This window comes from Cryptomeria japonica, chromosome 5 (assembly GCF_030272615.1).
Source record: "Cryptomeria japonica chromosome 5, Sugi_1.0, whole genome shotgun sequence".
Taxonomy (NCBI): domain Eukaryota; kingdom Viridiplantae; phylum Streptophyta; class Pinopsida; order Cupressales; family Cupressaceae; genus Cryptomeria; species Cryptomeria japonica.
Genome location: NC_081409.1, coordinates 34,310,862 through 34,334,860, shown reverse-complemented (window position 1 = coordinate 34,334,860; position 23,999 = coordinate 34,310,862).

Sequence of the window (23,999 nt, the reverse complement as noted above, 5' to 3'; positions counted from 1 at the left end):
TCTAACTTCATTTTCTTCCACCTTCTCCTTCAAAAAGTTATACTTGATAGATATGTGCTTTGTCTTAGAGTGAATATTGGATTCTTTGATATGTCTATAGCAACAGAGTTATCACAGTGAATAACTACCGGTCCAATGTAATGCACTTTAATGTCCTTCAACATTTTCTTCATCCATAGATCTTGTGTACAGTTAGTAGTAGCAACAACATACTCAGCTTCAACAATAGATAAAGAAGTGCATGATTGTTTCTTGTTGGTCCATGAAATAAGTTTCTTTCCAAGAAAAAAAGCTCCACAGGAAGTACTTTTCCGGTCATCAACATCACCTGCCCAATCTGCATCTGTATATGCACATAAACTAAACTCATCATCCTTAGGGCACCACAAACCATTTTCTGATGTACCTTGCAAGTATCTAAAAAATATTTTCACCGCACTCTCATTATTTTCTCTAGGATCACTTTGATATCTTGATGAAATGCAAACAACATTCAATATATCAGGCTTAGTATGAGTCAAATATAGTAGACCTCCAGTCATAGACTTGTATCTTGTAGGATTTACCAATGCAGAAACATCTTTTCTTGTCAATTTCTCACTTGTAACCAAAATTATTAAACATCTCCCTAGCATACTTAGTTTGACAGACAAAAATACCTTTATCATTCTGAGTAATCTGCAAACCTAAGAAAAATTTCATTTCCCCAATCATAGACATTTCAAATTCTTTCTCCATATTTTTAGAAAATTCCATGCACAACTTAGCTTCACCTCCAAAAATGATGTCATCAACAAAGACCTCAATAATTAGTATATCATCATCAGTGAATTTATAATATATATTACTGTCAGCATTACCTTTAATGAAACTAAGCTTCAAACGATATTTATCTAACCTTGCATACCAAGCTCTAGGTGCCTATTTCAATCCATATAAGGCTTTCTTTAACCTACAAACAATGTTTTTATCATTTGAAAGTGAAAACCATTAGGTTACTCAATATAAACTTTCTCATCAAGATCCCCATTCAGAAAAGCACACTTAACATCCATCTAATAAACCTTGTAGTTTTTATGTGCAACATAGGCAAGAAATAATCTTACAGCTTCAAACCTAGCTACAGGTGTAAAAGTTTTACCATAATCAATTCCTTCCTTATGAGAATATCCTTTACAAACCAATCTGATTTATTTCTCACAACTTGTCCATCTTCATTTAATTTATTCCTAAAAACCCATTTAGTTCCAATAACATTCTTATTTTTAGGCTGGGGAACTAAAAAACATTTGTTATTCTTCTCTATCTGATCTAATTCTTCTTCCATAGCTTTCATCCAACATTCATCTTTACATGCTTCAATTACTAATACCAGTTCAACTTGAGAAATTAAACATACCACATTAGCTACCAATCTTCTTCTTGTCATCACTCCATTGTTCTTATCCCCAATGATCTGATCTTCTAAATGATTCAACCTTACATACCTAGGAGTCTTCTGATTCTCTGTTCCTCCTTCATGTACTTCAATTACTGTTGAATTTTCTAATACTACCAGAGTAACTGGTTCAATATTTTATTTTGGTAAAGGTGTTATTGGTTTAGTTATGATGATTTCTAGTGTTGGTTCTTGCTCATAAACTCTAATTTGACTTCTATTCAGCTCATCCATAATTCTCTACAATCTCTAGTTATAACATCTATATGCTTTTCTTTCATTAAAAAAAACCAATAAATATTCCTTCATCACATCTAGGATCAAATTTGCCAATGAAGTCATCTCTCCTGATATAACATTTACTACCAAAGATTCTGAAATACTTAATTGTAGGTGTATTGCCCAACCATAATTCATAAGATGTCTTACCGATTTCTCCTTTGACATGAACTCCGTTGAATGTATAAACTGTTGTTCTCGCTGCTTCTCTCTAGTAGATATGAGGTAGATTAGCTTCCATCATCATGGTTCTAGAAAGATCCAAGATAGTTATGTTATATCTTTCCACAACTCCATCCGATATGAATTCTCCACCATGATCTGACCTTAAATAGTTATTAAACTCATCCGATATGAATTCTCCACCATGATCTGACCTTAAACAGTTAATCTTCAATGATATCTTAGTTTCAACTTTTGCTTTAAAGATTTTAAACTTTTCAAAAGCCTTAGATTTCTCCCTTAGAAAAGTAACCCACATCATTCTAGAATAATCATCAATTATTAGCGTAAAATATCTATCACCTTGAAAATTTTTAATTCTAGCAAGGCCACACAAATCAATATGAATAAGATCAAGAACATCTTTAGATTTTTCTTGTATACTCTTAAAAGAGGTATTGACATATTTTACCATTTGACATTCTTTACACATCGGATTATAAGGCTTCACAATCTTAGGTATATCTCTAATTGCCTTAGTTGAACTGATATTTACCATGCAATCAAAATTCACATGACATAGCCTTTTATTTCATGGCCAACTCTCATCAATTTGTGCAATCAAACATGTCTTCTCATCGGAATTCAAATGAAATATATTACCTTTTGTCTAAGTACTGGTTGCAATCTCCAATCCAAATCTATTAATGATTTTGCATTTTCCATCCCTGAATTATAATTGAAATCCCTTATCCACCAATTGTCCTACACTCAAAATATTATGCCTTAAAAATTCAACATAATAAACATTATCAGTATTTTACTTACCATCTAATGATATAGTTCCTTTTCCTTTGATCATATGTGCTTTGTCATCTCCAAATCTAACCAGACCGTCATCACATTTTTGAAAAGATAAAAATTTCCTTTTATCTCCAATCATATGATGTGAACATCCATTGTCAATTACCCATTCATCCTTATCTTCAATTTTAGCAGAAAGAGCGTTCTTTTCAGGTACATTCTCTTCTAGTGCTAAAACATCTTCCTTGATATCCAGGAACACCCATTCATTTCCATTGCTGGAACCACTAGCACAGTCTTGTGTCAGTCCATCATCAGAATCAGTCACACCTTCCTCATCCACAAAGTAGGATGATTTATATCTATTTTTCCTATACTTATTCTTGTTCTGATATCCAGGGTTAGGCTTAAAATATCTTCTCTCTTTCTTCAAATCTTGAATTCCTTTAAGGACATCTAGATGCAAAATGACCTATCTTATTACATGCAAAACATTTAAAAGGTGATTTTCCTTTATACTTACTTCCTACCAGTCCTTTAGGTACTCTTCTAGCAAATAGGGCTTCAAGTTTCTCAAATTCTTCATCTTCTCTTTTCATATCACCCAATTCTTCCATCCAAATCTTCCAAATCTTATCTACTTTTGAGCTTGAAGAATTTAGACCTTATGGAGCTGTGAAGTCTCCATCCAAATCTTCCATACTTTGTAAATTGTTCCATCAAGCCTATAAATTTCTCTCCGAAAGATAGCAGTAGATGAACTAGATGAACTTGAACTATTAGTTGCCATAGGATCTTCTTCAAGCAGTTAAGCTTCTACAAAGATGACCAGAGCTCTGATACCAATAGTTAGACAGTTCAAATAACCAGAAGACAACTGAGAGAGGGTTGAATCAGTTGACACCAGATTATCAGAACCTTAAGCAATTAAAACTTTAATATCGGAACCCAAAAGATCAATACCGGAATACATAAACCACTTATCGAAATAACAAATATACCAATTAAGCACAATCAACAATTAGAGAATAGATACCATCCACATGACACCAAGATTTGTACGTGGAAAACCCGATAAAGAGAAAATCCATGGTGGGAAGCCTACCCACAGTCAAATAATACTTCTACAGGAAGTATGTGATTACAAATTGAGGGGCCTACACTTGTAGGAAGGCCAATAACCTAGAGCACACTACTCATTACAAAAGGAGTCTCACTGACTACATAAAAAATCTAGACTACAATCCAGAAGGAAGAATGAACTGCTATGATAGCATCTCCTATGCCTGAGTACAATCTCAGTTAAGCTTAATACCAGAGGACTTAATCCTCTTACATAAACCCAACTCGATCACCAATGATCGACCAAATCCTCTGCATGAATGATTATTACATTATTCACTCCTATATCATCCTTATATCATTTAAATTTGATCTACAATGAGATCTTACATCAAATATATACAAACCCTCGACCACAAACAATAAGGTTGGCCACTAGACAATAAAGCAATTACATAATTACAAAACATGTCAGCCTGAGACCAAACAAATAATATCCAACCCATAAGACATCCTGGAAACACATTGAGAAGATCAAACAACACGTTACATTAAGTTGGTCCATAACCTAGATAGAACTTGACCCAATCTAGGTCCACACACACTAAAGAAATGATCCCAATCAGCCAAGTTTCAAACATGATCGCAATCAGTCATCCTGAATCTCTACTAGAAGCTACAACAACACCACTTATGCATAATATCAAAAGATCTTCAAAAAAGCTCTGCCGGTGAAACCCTCACTGGATCAACAAACCAAGCTTATCACCATACATGATATCATATGATCAACAAATCAAAACGAACTGACTGAACATGAATCTGAGTAACATGAATAGCATATCTAATCCAAAACATATCGGAGCATACCAGATCATTATGATCTAACCAACCAGAAACCAATCAACCTACGGGGACCAGAAGGATACCAGTAAAGAAGCCAAAATAACTAATGTTGGCATCAATGACAAAACATCAATGCAACACATAATCAATTTCTCCAAATGGCCAACAAACACCGCAAAGGTCACATGGTGGCTACCATAGATAGCTTGGTAGCACAATAACATCTCGCGGTCAACAACAATGGTCACCACTATATCACAAAGAGACCTCGACAATCCCTCTTGACTGTAGTGATAATGCAATGAACGACTAGCGAGTATCGCAACATCATAAGGGTGGGCCAATGGCTATCTCTGATCATTATGATATAATGATAAGGCAGTTATATTATTATAAGCCCTTTGCCTACCAATAACGGGTAAAAAGGGATAGTAGAAGAATTAATAAGCCCCCCTCTAGCTAATAGGCCTTAATTAAAATGACTTCCCCAACTAGTCAACGTAGAAAAATATAAAGGCCAAAAAAGCTAAGGCAAGAAGCTTTAAGGGGTTTAGGGTTTAGGCTCCTAGGAAAGTAACAAGGTTTTAGCTAGTAGGCTATCTTGGATTGGTTATCTACATGGCTAAGGTTGTCACAAAAATGGTCAACATTTTTGGTGACTTAAAGGGGATGGAAAACCTTCTTGGCATATGGTCAACAACTTGGGAGATCCATTGGGCATAGAGTCAAGACTAGAACAAGATGAAAAACCATTGCCTCTGCAACTTGCAAAAGATCAAAAATTTGCCATTCCAGGTGGAAATAGCATGTTCTCGCGCACTTCTTGGAAAGATGAAAGCTAAGAAAAATATTTATAAGGGACTCAAATAACCTCAAAAGAAATCTTTAAGATAGATGCCATTGACTGCAATGAGGAGGACTTCACAACTAAGTCCAAATAGGTGGAAATAATTGGCCTTCTTGTAGCTAGTGATGACATACGAGCCACTCCAAATCACATCAAATTTGGAGTGCCTACCTAGTTTGGATCTATCGACATCCCACTTTAGGACAAGATCACTAACCTTGAATGTCCAATGAGTGGCTTTTCTGTCAAAACTTCTTTTGACTTGTCCTTGATGAAAATTGAGGGTCTGCATGGCCTGTTGGCATTTACATGAAGATTGCATTAATGATATGTTATGTTGTCATTGATATCAATTAACCGGTAATGATATTGTTGATATTGTTGTAATGATGTTTTATAACCGGTAGGAAGAGCTAGTGAAAGGAAACTATAACTGGTAGGAAGAATTTGTGGAAGTGAACGAGTATTGCTATGTATTGGAGAGTTGAATCGGTAACCAATAAACCCTACCTGTTGATGTGATAAACCCTAACCGATTAAGTTTAGTGAATTGGTTATAGTGGTTTATGATCTGATAATGGGTGGTAATGATTATGACACATATGATTATTATATGAAGAGAGTTTCAAGTGATTTTGGCGCATTGGTGGAATGGTTTTTGTCTAGGGAATGAGCAAGTATATTGTATGTAATGCAAAGCGCATGATGAGTTACTGAGTTCAATGAAGCGGTGATCAAGGAATGATCGAGGTTTTCTTGATTGATGTGCAAAGATTTCTATGTAATCCAATAGTCATACTTGAACTGACTTGTTTGTAATCTCTATGAGAGAATTAGGTTTTTGTTGTGTTACCGACCTAATTGATTTCTTTATAAGGTCGATGAGTTTTTTAGTTTCAAAGTTGGAAAAGTTTTAGTTGAGTGTGTGGTTGCCAAACTGGATGATGTATCTACAGTTTGAGTAAAGGCAGATAGGAGCATGAAAAGGATCTGAACAAGCAAGTGTAGTGCTATTCAAATAGATCAACAAACTCCTATTGTTTTCTAACAATTACAACAAAATTGAAATCCCCTAACCGGGTAAGCTCTAACAAATTTGGTGCTATACAAATCCTCTAACAAGGTGATCCATTAGCTTTGATTTCAAATCCTCTACCAAGGTTACTCCTTATATGGTATTACTTCTAACAAGGCATTATAGTCAATCCCTTAACCAGGTGGTCCCTAACAGGACTTTTGTAAAGCTTTAACAAGCTAGGCTCCTAACAGGGCAAACTTCAAAAGAGTTCAGATAGTTATCTTGTGAGTCTCATCTCACCATGGTTTTTCCCTGTTGGCATTCGCAGCTTTTTGGCATTTTGCATATAGATTGCATTAATGATATGTTTGTTAGGAACCAAAAGGCAACTAAGAGGGGGGGTGAATTAGTTGTCAATGAATTTCAACCCAATTATAACTTAATCAAACTTGATACTTAATACCGGTAAACCAAACTTACTACCGGTTAACAAATTAAAAGTTAATATCAATATTGGTAAAAATTAATGCATGAAACAGAAAGAGAAACAACATCCACAACACATAACACAGAGATTTTGACGTGGAAACCCTGTAAGGGGAAAAAACACAGTGGGAAACCTTACCCACAATCAGATGATACTACTGCAAATAGTATGTGTATACAAATGGGGTCTGCACATGCAGAAAGGCCAACTGCCTAGAGCACACTGCTCAAATGGGAGTTGCAATGACTACAGTAGGATGGTTAAATCCTAGAATAATGTACTGCTCAAAATAGAATCTCCAATGCTGGATTCGGTATTGGTTAAGCTCTGACAAACACCTTCAAACCTTCCTTGAACCTTCTCTATAGTCTGCTCATATGATCTCCAATATTCACACATACCATATTACAATACCATACCATAACCTTACATACCATATCATATCTCATCTCACAAGTGAGATCTTACATATATACAAAACCTAAGACCAAATGTGTAGGTCGGCTCACTAAGAATATTACAATTAAAATCAATTACAAATAAGTCTTGATGTGATGCATCATGTCAAATCAATACATTTACAACAATATTCAATCGATAAATCATCTCCATAATGTGTCATGCTGATTTGGATTAGATAATGTATACTGGTCCATAAACTAGACCAATCTATCGGTAACAACAAATATGTCAACCCGATTAGACCAATAACCAAAACACCAAAACCAAGTATCCAAACCATATCTTCGACATAATCAAGTGATCTCTAGATGATAACAAGTCATCATCAGTGCAGGTGAACCATATACCGGTGATTGTGCATAAGTCACTAAACTTGCCGGTGAACACAATGTGTTGGTTTAATAGTAAACCAATATAACCATAGTGCCAAATCAACAATGTAGATATCTAGAAGGATAAGTGTTGACATCGATGATAAAACTAATGCAACACATCCATAATACTAACAATCTCCCCATTTGGCATTGATGGCAACACTAGATGGAAAAACATCTAAGTGCCAAAACAGAATGCCAAAAACCAAAAACCAACAATCTCTAGAATAGATCAATACCAGAAATTAAAATCAAAATACCTAATGAATAATGTCTCATAGATCTCTCTCCTAAGAATATTTTTCCATATATCTCACTCCTCCTTTGACATCAAATGCCAAAGAAATAAAAAATAGCAGAACATAGAACCAACTACTCCCCCTGAGAAGTAGCTCTCCTCCATCAAAGCCGGGAAAAATAAAAATAAAAAATTCTTTGTTAGTTTATGTCGGTTTGATGTCAATCTTCAATTGTCTAAGTCTCTACCGGTGGGGGTATCACCCCAAGTTGCTCTTTGAGATATTCAAAGGTTTCCTTAGGCAAAGGCCTAGTAAAGATATCTTCAATCTTCTCTTTAGTATTCACATAAACCAATCTTACTTCTTTTGCTTCAACATTCTCTTTTAGAAAATTATATTTGATAGAAACATGCTTCGTCTTAGAGTGAAATACTAGATTCTTTGCTATATCAATTGCTGCTGAATTATCACAATAAATGATTATAGGTTCTTTGCATTTTACCTTTATGTCCTTCAACATTTTCTTAATCCATAATACCTGAGTACAATCAGTTGCTGCTACAATATATTCTGATTCTGCTATTGATAATGATGTACAACTCTGCTTCTTGCTTAACCATGAAATCAATCAGCTACCAAGAAAGAATGCTCCGCCAGTGGTACTCTTTCTATCATCTACATCTCTTGCCCAATTTGCATTGGTGTATGCACATAAATCAAAATTTTCATCTTTAGGATACCATAAACCAAGATTTGTTGTGCCTTGTAGATACCGGAAAATCCTTTTTACTACTGATTCATGATTTTCTTTAGGATTACTCTGAAATCTTGAAACTATACATACTACATTCATTATATTAGGTCTTGTTTGTGTCAAATACAGTAAACCTCCAATCATAAATTGTATCTTGTCAGATTAACAGGAGCTGAATCATCCTTCAATGTCAATTTATTAGTTGTAGTCATAGGAGTACTTACCAGTTTAGAGTTTTCTATACCAAATTTATTCAGTAGTTCCTTCAAGTATTTTGTTTGACATATGAATATATCTTTATCTATTTGTGAAATCTATAATTCTAAAAACAATTTTATCTCCCCAATCATAGACATTTCAAATTCTTCCTGCATCTTGTTAGCAAAGTTCTTACACAATCCATCTTCTCCTCCAAAAATGATATCATCAACAAAAACTTCAATAACCAAGATGTCATCATTAGTCACTTTGAAATATAAGTTATTGTCATCATTACCTTTAGTGTAACCAAACTTCAAAAGATATTTGTCCAATCTAGCATACCAAGCTCTAGGAGCTTTCTTCAATCCATACAAAGCTTTCCTTAATCTGCAAACCATATCTTTAACATTTGTCAATGAAAATATTTTAGGTTGTTCAATGAAAACTTCCTCTTCAAGATCTCCATTCAAAAATGCAAATTTTACATCCATCTGATATACTTTATAGTTCTTGTGAGCTGCAAATGCAAGAAAAAATCTAACTGCCTCAATTATAGCTACAGGTGCAAAGGTTTCATTATAATCAATTCCCTCTTTCTGTGAATATCCTTTACATACTAATCTTGCTTTGTTCCTGATTACCTTACCATCTTCATTAAGTTTATTTCTGAATACCCATTTAGTTCCAATTACATTTTTGTCTTTAGGTCGGGGAACTAATGTCCATGTATTATTCTTTTCAATTTATTCTAATTAATCTTCCATTGCTTTTATCCAATGTTCATCTTGACATGCTTCAATAACAGATGTTGGTTCAATTTGAGAAATTAAGCATACCTCTTCATTTGCTAGTCTTCCTCTAGTCATAGCACCTTGATACTTATTCCCAATTATCTGATTTTCTAAGTGATTCAGTCTTACATACCTGGGTTTATTCATATGTTGTTGTTCTTCAGTCGTTGTGGAATTCTTTGATGATGTCAGTGTGACTGGATCCACATTCTATATCGGTGCACTCTGTATTGGTTCATTTATGATCATTTCAACTGCTAGTTCATAATCTACAGACCTTGAATTTCCTCTAAAGTGTTCATCTATCTTCACATTAGCACTTTCAATGATCTTCTGCAATCTTTTATTAAAACATCTATATGCCTTGCTGTTAGATGAATAACCAAGAAATATTCCTTCATCACTTCTAGGATCAAATTTACCAACATACTCATCTCTCTTAAGATAGAATTTACTTCCAAATATTCTGAAGTATTTAAGAGTAGAAGTATTACCAAACCATAGTTCATAAGGGGTCTTACTGGTTTCACCTTTGATGTGAACTCTGTTGAAAGTGTAAACCATTGTATTCACTGCTTCTCTCCAGTACACATTAGGTAGATTTGCTTCCAATATCATGCTTCTAACTGCTTCCAGAATAGTTTTGTTCTTCCTTTCCACAATTCCGTTTTGCCGAGGTGTCTGGGGTGCTAATAGTTGTCTTTTGATTCCATTCACTTCATAGAATGTATTAAATTCCTTAGATGTAAATTCTCCTCCTTGATCAGATCTCAAACATTTGATTTTTTTATTGGTTTCATTCTCTACCATTGACTTTTATAATTTGAATTTTCCAAAAGCTTCTGATTTCTCCCTGAGAAAAGTAACCCAACACATTCTAGAATAATCATCAATAATTAGCATAAAGTATCTATCTCCCTGTAGACTTCTTGTTCTTGCCAGACCACACAAGTCAGTATGAATTAAATCAAGAACATTATTGGATTTCTCAGAAATACTTTTAAAGGTTGTTCTAACTTGCTTTCCCATTTGTCATTCCTTACATACTGGATTATGAGGTTTCACAATCTTAGGTAAATCCCTTACTGCCTTAGTTGAACTGATTTTTACAATGCAATCAAAATTCACATGACAAAGTCTCTTATGCCATAACCAACTTTCATCAATGTGTGCAATTAAGCATGCCTTATCACTATTGTTCAAATGAATGATATTACCTTTAGTATGATTACTGGTTGCAATCTCCAATCCAATTATGTTCATGATTTTGCATTTACCATTCTTGAATTGTAACTGAAATCCCCTTTCAACTGATTGACCAACACTCAAAAGATTATGTTTCAAACCTTCAACATAATAAACATTGTCAGTATTGTGCTTACCATCCAAAGATATAGTGCCTTTTCCTTTGATTAAACAAGCCTTATCATTGCCAAATCTTACTAGACCTCCATTATGTTCCTAAAAAGATAAGAATTTACTCTTATCACCAATCATATAATGTGAACATCCACTATCAATGATCCATTCATCTTTTCCTTCAATTTTACCTGCCAGGGCCTACTCTACTAGTGGAACAGTAGGTGTCAGTTGATCTTATTTTATTGCAACAAAATCCCATCCATTGTTTGTCGGTTCTTCATCAGAATCATATGTAACTCCTTCATCAACATAGTAACAAGATTTATCTGTGTTCTTCAAAAATCTGTATCTTTGATATTGAGGGTTAGGCTTATATGTTCTTTTAGCTTCCTCTCTGAATCTTGCATGTTTTTCAGGACATCTATATTCTATATGACCAACTTTATTGCAATTAAAACATTTAAATGGTGCTTTACCTTCATACTTACTTCCAACTGGACCTTTAGGCATTTTCCTTGCAAATAGTGCTTCAAGTTCTTCCAGTTCTTCATTTTCCCTTATGATATCTTCAAGTTCTTTTGCATAAAGTGCTTTCCAATCAGATTTTTTAGATGATGATGATGATGCTGCAGATGATGATGCTCTGAAGGCTAAATCTATCTTAATTGTAGCAACAAGACCAAATTCCTCAAGCTCAAATGCTGAAAGTTTGCCAACCAAGGTATCTCTAGATATTGATGTATTAGGCATTGTTCTCAACTCGTTAATAGCAGTTACTTTCATTTTGTATGCCGGTGGAAAATCTCTTAAAACCTTAGAAACAATTTCATCTTCACTTAAGGATCCTCCACAACATTGTATTCCTAAAACAATTTCATTAACTCTTTCCATAAAAGCAGAAATTCTTTCATCTTCTTCCATTTCCAAATTTCCATACCTGACCCGGTAACATTTTAGTTTTGCAATTTTGACAGTGGTATCTTCTTCATTCAATGTTTCCAATTTATCCCAAATAGCTTTAGCAGTAGATCAGTTTGATAATCTCATGATTTGTTGATCTGATAATGTGCTCAAAAGTGCTTCTCTTGCTTTGCAATCATTTTCTTGATCTTTACCCAATGTTGGTGGATTAGGTTGATTCAGAGTAGGACCAACATATCCATTCTTTGTAACTTCCCATATGTCTCTTCCAATGTAATTTAGATGTGTCTCCATTCTGATCTTCCATATACCATAGTTAGTTCCATCAAGTTTGGGACTGTCCTTCCTGAAAATGTTAGTTGCCATATGATCTCCTCAAGCTGTTAGGCTTCTGCAAAAAGAGGACTTAGCTTTGATACCAATTGTTAGAAACCGGAAGGCAACTGAGAGGGGGGGATGAATTAGTTGTCAATGAATTTCAACCCAATTATAAATTAATCAAACTTGATACTTAATACCGGTAAACCAAACTTACTATCGGTTAACAAATTAACAGTTAATATCAATACTGGTAAAACTTAATGCATGAAACAGAAAGAGAAACAACATCCATAGCACATAACATAGAGGTTTTGACATGGAAACCCTGTAAGGGGAAAAAATACAGTGGGAAACCTTACCCACAATTAGATGATACTACTGCAGATAGTATGTGTATACAAATGGGGTCTGCACATCCAAAAAGGCCAACCACCTAGAGAACACTTCTCAAATGGGAGTTACAATGACTATAGTAGGATGGTTAAATCCTAGAATAATGTACTACTCAAAATAGCATATCCAATGCTGGATTTACTACCGGTTAAGCTCTGACAAACACCTTCAAACCTTCCTTGAACCTTCTCTATGGTCTACTCATATGATCTTCAATATTCACACATACCATGTTACAATACCATACCATAACATTACATACCATACCATATCTCATCTCACAAGTGAGATCTTACATATATACAAAACCCAAGACCAAATGTGTAGGTCGGCTCACTAAGAATATTACAATTAAAATCAATTACAAATAAGTCTTGATGCAATGCATCATGTCGTCTAATACATTTACAACAATATTAAATCAATAAATCATCTCCATAATTTGTCATGCTGATTTGGGATAGATAACGTATATCGTTCCATAACTTGGACCAATCTACTGGTAACAACAAATATGTCAACCCGAATAGACCAATAACCAAAAAACCAAAAACAAGTATCCAAACCATGTCTTTGACATAATCAAGTGATGTCCAGATGATAACATGTCATTATCAGGGTCAGTGAATCATATGCCGGTGATTGTGCGTATGTCATTGAACTTGTCGATGAACACAATGTGTCGGTTCAATAGTAAACTAAGATGACCATAGTGCCAAATCAACAATGTAGATCTCCATAAGGATAAGTGTTGACATCAATGACAGAACTAGTACAACACATCCATAATACCAACAATATTGTCAGTGATGTCAATTGAACTGGTAATGGTATTCATGTTATTGCTGATATTGTTGTTTTTCATATTGGCTAGTAACCGGTAAGAAGAGCTTTGTGGAAGGTGTTGTAAACCGGTGTGTTAAGTTTGTGAGTTGAACTGGTAAACTAGTGTAAAGGGTTAAACCTTTCTATGCAATGTAGTTGGTAAACCCTATCAGTTGTTAAACCCTAACCGATCAACTTTCTTGGTTAATTATCTGATGAGCAGTAATGATGGAGACACGTGTGATCATTGTATGAGGATAAGTTCAAATTGTTTTGGCATGTTTGTTTATTGTCTAGGGAAGGAGAAAAGTGGATTGCATCTAATTCACAGTGCGTGATGAGTTACAAGGTCCGATGGAGCAGTGATCATGGAACGGTTGGAATTTTCTTGAAAAATGTGAAGAGATTGTCATGATTTCTAACATTCAAGATTGTACCGACTTGTTTGTAATCTCAATGATGAGAATTAGGTTTTTGTTGTGTTACCGACCTAATTGATTTGTATTTAACGTCGATGAAGTTGTTTGTAAAGGTTGTTGGCAAGATTCATAGAAACCTGTTGAGTGTGTAGTTGCCTAACTGGTGAATGGATCTACATTTTGAGTAAAGGCAGATTGAATCTTAAAAGGATCTGATCAAGAAAATGTAGTTCTATTCAGACAGATCAAGAAAACCTGTTGTTTTCTAACAATTATAGTAGAAGTGAAATCCCTTAACCGGGTAAGCTCTAACAAGCTTGGTTACTTATTAAATCCTCTAACAAGGTGGTCCATTAGCTTGGATTCTTAAATCCTCTAGCGAGGTTACTGCTAACAGGGTATTGTGATTTTCATCAAGGCATATTTGTAAATCCCTTAACCGGGTGATTCCTAACTGGAATTAGTTCTTAACAGGACTTATTGTAAAGCTTTAACATGCTTGGCTCCTAATAGGGTGAACTTCAGGAGAGTTCAAATAGCTATCCTTTTGAGTCTCATCTCACCATGGTTTTTATCTATTTGGGTTTTCCACATATAAAAATTTGTGTCAAGTGGTGAATGATTTTGTGGTTATGATCTTATTTGTTGATTTGATGAACTTCAGATAAGGCATGATAACTAGAAGCATTGAGAGATGAATATGTTGAGTTATGATTAAGCATTGTTGATGTTTACAAGATTGAAGTTGTTTACTGTTAAGTTGTCATAACAGTCAAACCGGTTGATGTCAAGTATTCTTATGAATATTGATCTTGATTGAGATATGTTTACTTTGTGTGATTGAATTTGAGTTTGGTAACTTTGTATCAGTTATTCAGTATACTGATTCACCTCCCCCTCTCAATATTCTACCAGATACTTATTCTTTCATCATACCATGAATTGGTATTAGAGCATCTTAGTTCCTCTATAATCTAAACACCTAATAGCTTGAGGAAAAGATCTTGTAGATCATGATGAAGAAAGAAGGTTCAAATTTCAACAAAGATAACTATAGAATATGGAGCGACAGAATGAAGATTTACACTAAGAGTCTTGGTATTCAGTATTGGGATCATATAGGAACTAAGCATATTACACCTACTGGAATCCTGACTGATGATCTGAAGAAAGAACAACAAGAAAATCACCAAACATTAGAGGCTATTATCATTTCCCTGTATGATGTTGAATATGTAGATGTTCATGGTCTTGAAACTGCATATGAAGTATGGAAAAAACTTGAAGATATTTATAGCAGTGATGAACATGTTAAGATTTCTAAAGAAGAGAGTTTAAGAGGAAAGTTTGATGACATGAGAATGTCTGAAGGTGAGAATATCCAACAGTATGGTCAAAGGATTAAAGAGATAGTTGGTGAAATAAAGAGTGCAGGAGGGAAAGTGGAAGATGCCACAGTAATCAGTAAGGTACTGAGAACCCTACTACCAGTGCATGCTATTCGAGTTGCAACTATTCAGGAGCTGAAATCCATTGACAAGACTAAGGTAACTCTTGACTCTATTATTGGCAAACTTACTGCTTTTGAACTAAATGGCTATGATGCTAGTGCACAAAAATCAGAATCTACATTCAGAGCTTCTGTCTCTAACCCATTTGTGAGAAGAAGTAGAGATACCGGCCATAGCTATGAATCTAGATCCAATAGAGATGTTGATGATGAAGACAACTTAGTGGAACTTGAAGCATTGTTGTCAAAATGACTACCTAGAGGCACTGGTAAATATAGAGGTAAGATACCTTTAAAATGTTTTGCATTCAACAATTTTGGTCACATAGTAGCTAATTTCCCTAATGGTGAAAATGAATAAAAGAAAGACAAATTTAAGAAGTATAAGGGTAAAGGCAAGAGAGATTGTCTTGTAGCTATTGACAGTGGTATTATTGATGAAGAATCTGATGATGATGCTAGTGACGATATTGTGTTTGTAGCTATTAAGGAAGAAATATTAGATCAGAAGGCACTAGTATCTAGGATGGATAACAGGTGTAGGAGCACCTCATAAACAAGATAATCATGACCCTGAGGATGAAGACTATGACCATTAGGATGTGTTAGAGTGTCTTGTGTTTCATGTATGCAATTAAACCCCACCATGTAAGCCCATGTCACCAATTAGGCAATTTGAGAAGCCAATTGGGACAATGTGGTAAAGAGGGGTAGTAGATGGTTTAGATTCATGTTTAATAGGTTTTATAAATTTTTGGTGTGTGTTTGGTTGGTCCATGTGGGTGGATCCCAACCTTAGAAGTATGACAACTTTGTGAGAAAAATTGTAAAAATGCAACTTTTGAGTGCAAAAGTGCAACTTTTTGTAATTCGAGTAGGGAAGCCTTTCAATGGCTCCAATCTACTCCAAATTTGATGGGAAATCATTGGAGAGTTGGATAAGCCTTGTGGGCTCTATTCCCAAAGGGATGTTGATTGGAGTTGGAGTGAGAATCAGTAATATTCAAAATACTTCAATTTTTCCAAATTTTTTGAGTTTGTAGGTGTTGTAAATGACTATACGGATTGGTTTGGACCCCAAAATCCATGGAGTAGATAGGAGGATGAACTATTTTTCTTTTGGTGGTTGTCTGAGGTCTTAATTGTTTGGGAGTACAAAGAAACCTTCATTCTATTGATTGTAACCCAAAAATTTAGGGTTTGGAGAGGGTTTTGAACCAAGATGGCTTTATATTGCACTCCGGTCCATCAAAAGACTCTTCCTTTGGAGGGATGCAAGATAATCCTTTGTATTTTAGTTTTTTCATGCTTTGTTGTGTGGAGAAATGAAGAGATTTAGGTAGGCATCTCTATGTGACTACCTAGGACAAGTTTTAGGACAGTCATCATAAATTGTCTTAGCGATGGATAACCAGGCATGAAACCCTAGAATTAGAAGTTTCTCACTACCCCCACATTCCTATTAAGTTGATTCTTCATTTGGTCTACCAGTAGAGGTAGTTGCTTTGGAAAATAGGGCTAATTGCCCCTATTAGGTCTCTCAGCCTCTAAAGGAGAAGACCTTATATTTACAGATCTGACCAAATTTTTTTGGGAATTTGTATATCTTCCAAAAGGGTGTCTAAAATGCTAATTTTTTTGTATGGGTGTGTGGAATATTTTTGAGTTAAGGCCAAAACACCAGTCTAGGAGGGCTACTAGCTGGAGGGGTAGGTGTACAAATGAGGTATAAGGATTTGATGCCCAAGATCAAAACAAGTGTTTGAAAGAGGTCTTAGATGTTGTGTGTTGACCAAATACAAAATCTCAAGGAGTGGGGATCATTGATAAATCCTGTTTGAGAGTTGAAGCCGTTTACTCGTCTTACCAGTAAAGCATGACCGATAAAGCCTGTTTGAAGAGTTGAAGCCTGTTACTTATCTTGAGTAGGCTTAAGACCAGGGAATGTGTGTAGTTTCATCCAAGGTGTGGAGTCCTTCCTTGCAAGGCCCTTGTGAGTAGTTGAAGGGTCACTAGCCTAATCGGATTTGGGCTTGCTATTAGGAGTTTTGGGTAGGCCTCTGCATCAAGTGGTATCAGAGCAAAGGAGTGTCCTTTGGAAGAGAAGGAGAAGACAAGATGTTAGAATAAGATGGATCCCATGAGGCACCTTCCAGAATGAACAATGCAGAATTGAATGTCCTAGTGAAGAAGCAGATGGCAGAAAGAAGAGCAGTCAGGGCTGAGAAAATGGGCCTTGAGAAATGAGATGGACCGGTTGAAGGACAAAGTGGAGAGGGGAGAAAAAGAATATGGAGAAGAAGGGGATGAGGAGGAGATCCCTATGCAGGAAGTGCTAGAGGTGCTTGCAGACCAGAGACCCCTAATAAGTGTCCTCAAGTCCATGGAGAGAAGAACAATGGATGTGAAGATGGATTTGCCAGTATTTGCAGGCAAGATGGAGCTTGACACCGTGATGGAGTGGATAGATTCCTTGGACAATGTTTTTGAAAGTGAAGACATACCAGACCACTAGAGGGTGAAGATGGCCCAATCTAAAATGAAAGGGGCTGCACTAACTTGGTAAACTTTCATCCAAGATGAGAGGGTGAAAGAGGGAAAGAGAAGAGTAGCTACATGGAAGAAGATGATTGCTTTGGTGAAAGAAGCATATGTCCCAATAGATTACAATATCCAATTGCATAGGAGGAGGTAGAATTTGAAACAAAAGGAGATGGATGTGAGTTCCTATACAGAGGAGCTCATGAAGTTATGTGTGAGGACTAAGGTGAAAGAGAGTGAAGATGAGAAGGTGGTAAGGTATCTCAATGGGTTGAGGTTTACAATCCAAGAAGAATTGAATCTCCACACCCTAGAGGTAGTCCAAAAGTGCTTTCAATTGGCACTCAAGGTGGAGTGGAAGTTGAAGAGAAGGTAGGATCAGAATGGTAGAGGTAAAGGGAGATAGTAGAGAGGAGGAAGAGGCCCTTTCAGAGGTAGAGGAAATGGTTTTGGTTATCAAGGAGACTCTAATCAAGAAGGCAATAGAGGAGAGGGCAGTTACAATCCAAGAGGAAGCTTTAGGGGTAGAAGACCACCCTCTAGAGGGAGATCCCAAGGTAGAGGAACTCCTAGATGCTACAACTATAATCAAGAAGGGCATATGACCAATAGGTGTTCGGAGAAGGCTTCTACTCCATGGGAGAAAGGAGAAGCAATTTGGTGCAGGAATCTGATTGTCAAAGTGTGGCAAGTGCAAGCACTTATCAAAGTGTAAATGCTCCTGATAGGTATGGATATCCTAAAAGAGGAGAGGCTCTGATGATGAGGAGAGCAGTAACCACCATGAAAGTACTTGACAAGGAGCCTACACAAAGGAAATCTCTTTTCAAAACCACTTGCAAGGTAGGAGGAAAGGTATGCAAGGTTCTGATAGACTCTGGATCCACTAAAAATTTTGTGTCACTTGAAATGGTAGAAAAGCTTAAACTTAGGAAGCTGCCTCACCCTTATCCCTATAAGGTTTCATGGCTCACCCAAGGTCAACAAGAAGTGGTGGAAGAGCGGGCTTGGGTGGAGTTTTAGATGGGATATTACAAGGATAGATTGCTATTTGACATGTCCATAATGGATGCATGCCATCTCTTGTTTGGGAGACCATGGCAGTATGACTTGAAAGCTCATCATGATGGGTTAAGGAACACCTACTCAATCACCAAGAATGGTAAGGTGATAGAACTCTTGCCTCTAATAGAGGAAGAGGTGGAATCAAAAGGGAAGGATATAAGAGTGTTGATAGTAGAAGGTAAATAGTTCATGAAGGAGATTGTAGAGAAAGGTGTAGTTTGCTATGCCCTCATGCCTAGTCCCAAGGTGACAAGGAAAGAGAAGTTTGCAGAAGAGAAAGGAGGATAGAAACACCTAGACCTGATGGTCAGACAGTTGCTTGATAAGCATCAAGGAATCATCTCAGATGGAATGATGAGGTCCCTACCACCGGTAAGGGACATCAATCATTATATAGATCTGATCCCTAGATCTACATTGCCAAACAAAATAGCCTACAAGCTCACCCCTGACCAGAATATAGAAATGGCAAGGTAGATTGAAGAGTTTCTTGAATCAAGATTGATTAGAAAAAGTCTAAGGCCATGTGCAGTACTAGTAGTCCTTGCACCCAAGAAAGAAGGCACTTGGAGGCTTTGTACAAACTCAAGAGCCATCAACAAGATAACCATCAGGTATAGGTTCCCAATTGCTAGAATAGAGGATTTTCTTGATTGCTTAGGGAGTGCTAAATATTTTACAAAGATGGATCTAAAAAGTGGATACCATCATATTAGAATAAGGCCAGGGGATGAATGGAAAACAACCTTTAAAACTAATGAGGGGTTGTATGAATGGAAAGTCATGCCATTTGGGTTGTCCAACGTACCTAGTACCTTTATGAGGTTAATGAATGAAGTCTTGGTGGAATTCATAGGAAAATTTGTCATAGTATACTTAGATGATATCTTGATCTTCAGTCACACAAGGGAAGAGCACCTCAAACATATAAATATGGTTCTCAAGAGGTTACATGAAGAGCAACCAATGATCATTTTGGAGAAGTGTTTGTTCATGTAGGAAGAGATCATCTACTTGGGTTTTGTAATCTCCCAAGGTGAGTTGAAAATGGATCAAGAGAAGGTAAGTGCTATACTATCTTGTCCTACACCTAGAACTATGAATGATGTCTAAATTCTCCATGGTTTAGCAAATTTTTATAGGAAGTTCATAAGAGGATTTAGTCATGTTTGTGCACCCATGTTTGACACCATCAAGGGAGGACAAAAGTGTAGGTTTAGTTGGACCAAAGAGGCAGATGATTCATTTGAGACATTGAAGGAGAAGGTTGCAAAACAACCAGTCCTTGCCTTACTATAATTCAACAAGATATTTCAGGTGGAATGTGATGCAAGCCACATGGCCATTGGAGCAGTACTTAGTCAGGAAGGAAGGCCTATTGCTTTTTTTAGTTAAAAGCTAAATGATGCTAAGAAGAGAAACTCATCTTATGACTTGGAGATGTATGCTCTAGTACAACCCTTGAAGAAGTGGAGGCACTATTTATTGCCTAAGGAGTTCATAGTGTTTACTGATAATAGGGCACTCAGTTTCATAAATAGTCAAGAGAAGCTTAATCACTGGCGTATGAAGTGGGTAGAGACCCTACAAGCCTTTACATTTACCCTCAAACACAAGAAGGGAGTGAAGAAAAAAGTTGTCGATTCTTTGAGAAGAAGAGTCTTGACTATAAACCAAATCAATATGGAGAGTGTTGGTATTGATTCCTTGAAGAGTATGCATGTTTTGATTAAGTAAAAGCAGGTATTTGAAAGGTACCCGAACCTTGTACAAACTAGGAGAGAGAACTGCTAAAAAAAGTGCCTGGTAACTTCAAAAAACAAAATGAACCCACCGGAAGGGATCAACTAAACACAACATTACATAATAAATTATCTCAGTACAAACATCAAAAGGAAAGCATAAAGACAGCAAAGAGACCTAACTAGGGATATCAATAGAAACAAAATACTATTCATAATTTCCTCAGCGTGAACAACCATTTGTTTCATGTTGTTCATTGAGGTCTTCAGATCCTCCAGCTCACGACCTTCGATGTCACCTTTTTTCTTTGTGTTCGCTCTAGTCCTCCTTTCATGCCCTTTCTTGTTTGACTGCTCTTTATCACCATCCTTTTCTGCATCATTCTCGAACTTGTTAATAAGTATGTTCATGTTGTCCACCGAGGATTTGAGGATTTGGAAATTTTGGTTGGCTATCTTCTTTACATTGAGCTTCAGATTGTCAATTCTGGTGCTGAAATCGTTCATTTTGTTTTCCATTTCCTTAGGATCTCCCATCTAATTGACCTTTTTCTCTGTTGCCATAATTTTTCCAACCATACATTCAATAGCTTATGCATTATGCAAAATGACTACCAGTTCTTTAACATGTTCCGCCAAGGGCTTGTCACCAACTGTAATTCTTGCAATGGCCTGTGTATCGGTTTTCAAACTGTTAACATCCTTCACCATAGTAGCAATGGTCTCATAGAAGGCCTTAATAGTGTCTTTGTCACCATTGTCACTTTTATCCCCTTTTTCCTCCTTATGCAGATTTGTGGTATTCACGGTCTCCAAATTATCCATCACCGGGTTACCCTCCCCTTCTTTATCCTAACTATCAACCACCTTGTTTTCTTCACCCTCCTCTTCTGACTCAATCTGAACATGATTGAAGTTGGAATTGTTCCCCTTTTTAATGTTCTTTTTCTAAGCCTTCTTTCTAGTGGTTTTCCCTTTCCTTTTTTTAGCAGACTTTTCCTCAAGGGATTCAGTTGCAGAGTCCGATGTATCAGAGTCCACAATAATCCTCCTTTTCTTGGCCCTAATCCTCCCTTTCTTGCTAGTTTCCTCCAACTCTCCCTCAGTTTCTGAGTCAAAATTAAAACCACTATCCTTACTTTCTGTAGTTTCATCTCTAGCATTTTTGCCTTCGATAGGCTTTTCAATGCACTTCCCCTTTAGCATTTTATAAACCAGGGCCATAAGCCCCTGGTGTAGGGCATGATCACCTTTAGGATCCCTCTGGATTTCCTTTATAGTATGATCTATAGAACAGGCTAGGTAATAGGGAAGGCTAACCCTTTCTCCATGATGAAAATGATTAAGAAGAATGAAGTGATTCCCGTAGGCCCTAGTAAACCTACCGTCTAAGGTAATGTATTCAATAGAAGCGAAAAGAACAAACCTCCAAGGCCTGAAAATTCTCTTCGGGGAGTGGTAGGAATTGTCAATTTTGATCATCTTTCGCCTCTCTCCATCCGTAACTGGAAACTTGTCTGTAGCTTTGTCAGATATTCCTCTATCCCTGTAAAATTTCATACCCTCAGTAGACATCCCCGTGGCCTCGACAATAACCTCTTCGTCGACATTCATCATCTATGAACCAATCAAAATTTTTCCATTTTTCCAGTTCTTGATGAAGTAAGAAGTAATTGTGGGGTCTTTCCTGCTTATTCGTTCCATGAAAACATTCATTCCTCCTTGCTGGAGGATATCCCAGACTTCATCATTCTTTCTCTTGTCCGAGCAGGAAGTAGGTTCAAATGTCTTCTTGTTACCTCCCATTTTTCCAGCTCCTTTCTTGCACTTCCTTCTCCTGATTTGATCACTTCCCCTCTGGTTTATGTGGTTATTCTTTGAGAGCGCCCAGAATCCATGCCAATTAATTATGATAAGACACCTATTTAAAAGTTCATTATCTTCAAATGAGCCCTGCATCAAAAAAGGTGGAAAGGTCATTAGAAATAATGATTAACAGTACCACGTTGCCTTGTATATCTTTGGTCTTAATTTAGAAAGGATTTCATTTCGCTTGCAATCTTCATTTCACCATAATTAGTAATGATGTCTCCTGATTGGCAAGCCATGTTGGCAGCCCAGTCAGCACAAGAGTTGGCCTCCCTATAAACATGTGTAAAAACACACATGTCAAACTCTTCGCTAATTTTCCTAGTAGCTTTAATAGCATTACTAATAGACCAAGACAGTGGGAATTATCAACTGTTTAAATATGAAGAGTATGTATGTTGTTGATGAAGATTTTGGAGAAATATACAAGATATGTGAAACTTTAAGTGACCGGTATCATATGGATTTTTTTGAGTTTTTGATACAAGATGGATTGTTGTTCAAAGGAGTGCAGTTGTGTATTCCTAAATGTTCCATGAGGTTGAATATTATTAGGTAAAAACATTGTGGAGCCATGGCAGGTCATTTCAGTCTTGACAAGACCCTAGACCTTGTGAAGAGACATTATTTTTGGTCTAAATTGTAGAAAGATGTGAGAAAGTTTGTGGAAACATGTGTCATATGTCAGAAATCCAAGGGGAAGTCTACAAATATAGGTTTATATCAGCTTTTACCCATTCCTTCTAGGCCATGGGAGAGCATAAGTATGGACTTTGTGTTGGGTTTGCCTAGAACAAGGAGAGGATTTGACAGTGTCTTTGTTGTAGTGGACAAGTTTAGTAAAATGGCTCATTTCTTGCCATTTAAGACTTCTTGTGATGCATCATATGTTGCAGACCTATTCTTCAAAGAGACAGTCTAGATATATGGATTGCCCCTAAACATTGTTTCAGACAGAGATGTGAAGTTCATAGGTCACTTTTGGAGGACTCTTTGGAAGAAGTTGGGAACTAACCTAGCTTTCTCATAATCCTACCATCCTCAAAGGGATGAGTAAACTGAAGTTGTCAATAGGTCATTAGGAAACCTAATAAGGTGTTTAACAAGGCAACATGGAGAGAAGTGGGACAATATTTTGTCATAGGAATAATTCTCATACAATGAAACCATAAATAGGAGTACCGGTAAATCTTCTTTTCAGATTGTTTATGGCATACACCCAAGGGGAGTGTTGGAGTTAAGAGATCTAACCAAAGAAGAATTCATT